This window comes from Tachypleus tridentatus, chromosome 8 (genome assembly GCF_004210375.1).
Source record: "Tachypleus tridentatus isolate NWPU-2018 chromosome 8, ASM421037v1, whole genome shotgun sequence".
In the NCBI taxonomy this organism is placed as follows: Eukaryota; Metazoa; Arthropoda; class Merostomata; order Xiphosura; family Limulidae; genus Tachypleus; species Tachypleus tridentatus.
In genome coordinates, this window is record NC_134832.1 from 100,106,262 (window position 1) to 100,113,402 (window position 7,141).

A 7,141-nucleotide genomic window follows, 5' to 3' on the forward strand; every position below is an offset into this window, starting at 1 on the left:
CTAGTCTTTCACTTCTAAATTAGGAACGGCTATCGCAGATAGCTTTCGCGAAGTTTTGCGCGACATTCGAACCAAACTAAACCAATATATTTAAAGTGGTACAGTTTAATGAATGAATGACATTTTTTAAAACTCCAGTTTATCAGTACTACATTTAGAAATTACTCCAAAAAAAGTCAAAGTGAAAGTCATGTTCTTGTTTTGAAAATAGTACTTCTATTTGGCATTGTGTTCTATTATAAAATAATAAAGTAATTGTTGTTGCATATATCACAGTTATTTTTATAATTGTCTAAATCTTGAACATCCAGAGCAGGAAAACGTTCATATATTTTTGTTTATGATACCATTCAATAGATGTTGCAGGAGTTTTGGTTACATACATAGATAATGACATATACGTTACGTCCTTTACAGTAAGACTACACATCACTACTTAGAATAAATATACTCAACTATATCTCTCTACCAATGATAATTATACTCACTTATTCTTTATTGCTTCATTTTAACGTTGTAATCAATCCAAAGCTAAGGAACTCCAAAAGAAAAAACAGACAGATTCAAAGAAAAAATTTAATGTTATTTGCCACCATGTTTCGTGAGAATAACTTTATGTATTTGAACAACTATAACTGAAATAACAAGTCAAAACAAAACATATCTAGTCCAGGAAGTCATGACTATTTGTAGTCTACGATACTACTTGAAAAGGCTAACAGCGATATTTCAAAAATATACAGAACAGAATCTGTATAAATAAATGTCAATATATTGCATGTATACAGACACAGCAGTTACTCATACGTTTCGCTCCACCCCCTCAATGACATGAGGCATGTCTGCGGAGTTACAACGTTAGAATCCGGGTTTCGATACTCGTAGCGGCAGAACACAAATAGCCCACTGCGTAGCTTTGTGCTTAATTATAAAGAAACATAAATACTTACACGTTTTTACATTTTTTGATCAATCAACTGCAAATTTAACACGGGTATGTAGATGATATGAGAATCGTTATTAGGGTTGGGTGGGCGAGGTGGACTCCCTATTTAATTTCATATTGATTGAATTCTTGAAAACATTATACAGTTATTTTTCAGTATTAGTACTTTCATGTATTTAATTGCACCTTTAATGTATGTTATATTAACAACAATAACAACCGAAGTACAATATTTTATTCTCTGGGGCCCGGCATGGCCAAGCGTGTAATCCGAGAGTCGCGGGTTCGAATCCCAGTCGCACCAAACATGCTCGCCCTTTCAGCCGTGGCGGCGTTATAATGTTACAGTCAATCCTACTATTCGTTGGTAAAAGAGTAGCCCAAGAGTTGGCGGTGGGTGATGATGACTAGCTGCCTTCCCTCTAGTCTTACACTGCTAAATTAGTGACGGATAGCGCAAATAGCCCTCGATTAGTTTTGCGCGAAACTCAAAAACAAACAAACGAACAATCTAATCTCTGTTACAAAAACTTTGTTTCATCCGTGCAAAAGACGGGTACTCCAGCGAGTAAATTATAAGGTTCATTACAGCATTATAAAACGAATAAGAACATAGCTTTTAATCGTGTTATCAAAATTATCTTTGCAACCACATTTTTGTATGATACCACTTTTTGACGTAAAAATACATTTTTTTTCTAGTAGTAAGCTTTCATACTTCACCGTTTTCTCTTGTTATCTTTGGAAATCATAGAGAACGAGAGTTGAATGTTGAAACATGATTTGTAAGTATAACAGAAACAATATCTTATATATATACATGTTTACCGTGTTCGTATTTTAATAGTCAGGAAGAACTGTGGTATAAGAAAAGTGTGTAGTACTAAATACACACCGCTGTTAAACTGGTTCCAACTGGAAATCCCGCTGTGCTGATTATTACAGAACTAGATTGTGTGTCCCAAATAAAACTCTACAAATGTAGATCACGACGTCTAAAATGAAAAGTAAGAAGATCTTAAGAACAACAACAGCAAAATTCTGCTGTTTATTTTTATAAAAGATACACGCAAAAGTTCTTTAGGTAATGAATGCTCGAAACTGAGCTAGTTTTGCATTAGCTAACCTATATTAATCGCTTTTGTTTTACAATAATTATTATCACTTCTTAGTTGTCTCTTGTATCTACGCTGCCTCATAAATACGTATTGTACTATTATCTTAACTCGTTTTTAACTCTTTTAATGTACACTGGAAGGATTTTACTGTGGGTAGTTGGGTGTCAGAATGTTAAACATCTAGAATATTCACAGATGTTACGAAAACATATCTAGTTAAAAAGTAATCTAACAACTTAATTAGCTTTCAATTTATTGAGTGTCAAGAAGAAACAGAAAGACGTTTCCGATAAACACATTACACTCATATAAAACTGTTGTACCTATCTATTTAAGCCGAACGATTGGTTGCGCATTGCACTTTACCAAATTTTCAAGGGTAAATTAATTGATAACAAAAATATTGAAATACCTACAAGTCATGTTAATTGTTAATATTTCTCTAACAGCTATTCTACTTACCCAGTTGATTAAAATATTAATTAAGGCTTTTACTGTGGTTTGTGCAGAGCTGAGAAACTCCACAAGCTAAAGAATTATGTTCTCCAGTTACAGCCGAATACAATGAGTTTGCTTCAACATGTTGCTGTACTCTTCCAAACTCTTGAAATTCCTAAACTTTAGAATTCCAACATGAATGTTCTAAACGTGATGCTTATTGGGTACGTTTATTACACTTTACGTTTAACACTACTAGTTACAACTAACTGTTGTCAAACTATTTATTTCATTAGCATGTGGCTGTATGGTATAACAATCTTATTTTCGTTTTTATGTTGGCTACCGTTGAATATTTACGATACTGTTAGTGTACAGGAAAATATGTTAGTCTAAACAGTTATAATAAATACATATTTTTACTTAGTTAATATATTTTCCAATTTAATTATAGCTTGTGTAACATAACTAAGTATTTGAATACTATATACAGAGAAAATTAAGAGTCATTTTTCTCAAACTAGTTTAGCTATTACCAAACTATTTTCTTTATACGTTGTGAAAAACGTCGCGCCATCTTTCAAGAGATTTAGAAACTAGTGAGTAACCCAATATTTGTTATAGAATATTAAGACGACTTCACAAGGACATTTTTTATAGAGCTGTCCAAGGGAATTCTAGACGAAGCATCTGATATAACAAGAACAGCCTAATCTAATGAATAGTTTCTGTTTTACCGAATAATATTAGGTTTAGAAATTACACTTCATCCTTCGTAAAAAATATACAGTGTGTATTGAAGTACTATTCTTAAAATATACAGTGATCAGAAAAACTGCAAGATAGAATTATGTATGAACACTTCGCTAGTAGTCTTTAATCACGTACTTTTTCTTTTATTACTGTGAAGTTTACCGGAAAAGTTTGAAAAATAGAAAATTCTATAATATTTTTCCACCAAATCTTTAAATGCGAAAAATACCCACAATAAAATACAAGTTTTCACTAATTACTATGTCTAAAAATTATGTTTTTGTGGTTTTTACTTACACAATATTATACATATTTGTTGGTTTATAAACAATATATTTAACACATAAAATAGTTTACCATATTTTTGCGTGAGAATCTAAACTGACTTTATCAAAATTAATTATTTTTTACATATATTTATGAAAGCCAAAAATATACTATATATTCTAATAAGTTAAAGGCTTAATCTCGATCTGATAAAACAAAAGTATTTGATAACTAAAATAGAATGTAAGAAACAAAAGTTAATCCTGGTTTTTCATTGAGCTAAGGTATTCAGTCGAATTTTATTTTTGTTTACCAAACATAGCTTCCTCATAGGACAGCGGTACGTTTACCAATTTACAATGCTAAAATTCGGGGCTCGATTCATCGCGACGGACACAGTTTGACACAGCTGAAAGTGGGTTAGTTGTAACATAAACAATCAACCAACCAAACGTAACGAACAAACACGTAGCTGAATAATCAGTGATGTCGAGAAAACCCACATGTAGAGAAATATATATGCAAAAACGACTCGTTTGGGTTGAGAAAATATTTTACATAGAAGAGCGAACAACGTTTCGACCTTCTTTGGTCATCGTCAGGTTCACAAAGAAAGAGGTAACTGACCGGAAGCTGACCACATGTTGCTGAATAGTTAACATTGTAAACGCTTTTATTCTGGCTTCCTCTAACAACATTACTGTAACGCAGAATAAAAATAAAAATAGTAAGAGGTGATTCCGTCTCTATTCAAATAAATGTTTTAGATATAATTGCAGTTAGTTTTCATTGCTGTATTTGTTTTGTTTTAACAGGAAAATCATGTCAGAAAGGCATAAAACAGTTATTGAAGTGTTCAACATAAAATGTTATAATAACAACTATATTTACGAAACATTTTAAAAGATGGCGCTAGTCTCACTACTTTATATGCTATGAGTTGTTTTACGTATTTAGTAATAAGCACAAAGCCGCACAATGGGTTATCTGTTCTTTGCTCAACTCAGGATTCGAACATAGAATCTTAGTGTTATAAAACTGAAGCTTACACAAGAGCTACTGAAGTGTGGATTTGTAGCTTTAGTTATGTTTCTTATCTTACGCATGAAACAATTATTTGCATTATAAAAAAGACGCAATACGAAATATACAGCAAACACATGAAGTGTAAGAAATATTGAGTGATAAAAGCTTTTTCACAGAACACACCTCACAATACATCACGTTTTTCGTCAATATTACTATGTCAAGGCAGACAGAGCAAATGTTTCATTTATCTAAATTTGAGTTATTATATAACGAAAGTCTAGTTAAAATGTTATAATTTGATTGTTTATAAGAACAAATTTTGTTTTCCAATATCAGAATAGAAACAAAATACTAATGTGAGATCCAAGTTCGTTCTAGACGGTCGATTAACGTCTCGCAGAATAGAAATATTTTTTATGTGTACTGTTTTGGTGAGCACAAGTGATCAACGGCTCTTTCCAATTGATCTGACCAGATGAAATATTCGAACAAAGCAATATGAAACCAAACAATTCAGAACAGATTCTTTCTACTACAGGCCTCTGTTTTATTTGTTATATGGTTAATAAGTGAATGTGTACGTGAGTGCGTGTGAAGAGACTTAAAAGCACGTGCATATACGTGGGTTGTCTTGGAGAATCTAAATCAATAGATTATCTTATTAATACTAAAAGTGAATGTAGTATTGACAATACAAATAACAACACGTCTGTTGTAGTAAAACTGTAAATGAGAATAAGTTAGTTAATGAACCATTATTATTGAAGTCGAACGTAAGATATTTAATATTTAAACAATTTTAAAATATTTATATAGTAAGGTTTTATTCGATATGAGTGCTCGCATATCGCATATAACATAATAATCATGTTACAGAGTGTTAAAACGATTACTGAAAGGTAAAGTATAAGAAATAGCTGTGTTTTTCAAATGTTTCAAAAGATGACACTAGCCTAACAGGATGTTTATCGGTAGCATACTTAGGCCTAGAAAGATATAGCAATTTAACATCCGTATATTATCACTTTACATTTTATTTATCATCAGCATGTTGCCAGTTGTTGTGTTAAAGAAATAACAAGAATTGTTTTCTTGTGAAGAATAGATATAGAATTGACAGTAAAGAATTAAAGGAAACCATATATTCGTATTAAACCTGAAACCAGAGTTTTCAAAATATTACGACTTTTGCAGGTGAACCTGCATGCAAACCACTCAACCTGTATTCAAACTTTAGAAAGAACGTGTGTTGTTGTTAGAGGTATATTGTTGTATATTCAAAGTAGGAAACTTGCGAGATGTGTTAAAGTTATATGCGCTATGTTATCACAGACACAGAAAAAAAATCGAATTGTTTTAGAGGTATAAATGCTCTATTTTTACGTTTATAAACCTTAGAAAGAACATCTGTTAGTGCCTCCGTGTTTTCATAGATTCAAATTTTAGAAAACACGTGAATTTATAGGTGCTGTGTTTCCATTTATTCACACGTTACAAATCATGTAAATCTATGTATTATCATTGTTTCCATTGTTAAGCATTATAATTTATTTCGGACGAGTCTCCAATTTATTATATTTTGTATTACAATTTCAAATAGCCTAAAATTTCAGTTCTAATTTGGAAGTTAATTGTATGTCGGTACGTATCAAATTTATAATATTTGCCAACAAGATTGATATATACAGTTTTAACAAATATATTTTGATATACAAATAATAAGATTTATGAACAATGATTCATACACAAAAGTTTACTAAACGTGCAAATAATACTGAGTCTTTTACTTGATAAAACTGAATATTTTATCAAAGGTTCACTCACAATGAGGAAATTAGTCTCGAGTTGATATTAAAACAATTTATTTAAGCTCTCTATTATTGGCCGGTCTCAAGCCGTTTGTAAGCTAATTTTTCGCCGACAAAAATATGTAATATCCTCGTAGAAGTAATAACTTCCGAAGTTAGATCACTGAAGCTAAATGGTTTATAATATTCGAAATATATAAACATTCCTGGTCAAATATCTGTAGTTTTCCGAATGATAAATGTTTAAAACAGTTATAGCTTCCGAAAGTTTATAGTATATTAGTTGTAGCAAACCAACCAAATATAAAAATATCTTTCCGTCATCCCGTAAGTAATGTAATTTTCTAGGATAAAATAAATTTAAATGCATATTTCTTGTCTAAATGAAGTTATTTTCAAAGTCATATAAGTTATATGGGATGACTTGTTAGCATTAATTGTAAGCCAGTTCGTTTTGTTATTGTTTGTTTCTTTGTTTTTTGAATTTCGCACAAAGCTAATCGAGGGCTATCTGTGCTAGCCGTCTCTAATTTAGCAGTGAAAGACTAGAGGAAATGCAGCTAGTCATTACCACCCACCGCCAAATCTTGGGCTACTCTTTAACCAACGAATAATGGGATTGACCGTCACATTATAACACCCCACAGCTGATGTGTTTAGCGCGATGGGGATGCGAACCCGCGACCCGCAGATTATGAGTCGCACGCCTTAACTCGCTTGGCCATGCCGGGTCCGTTTCGTTATTAGTTTTTGTTTTATTTATTTTAGAAGCTCCATTTATC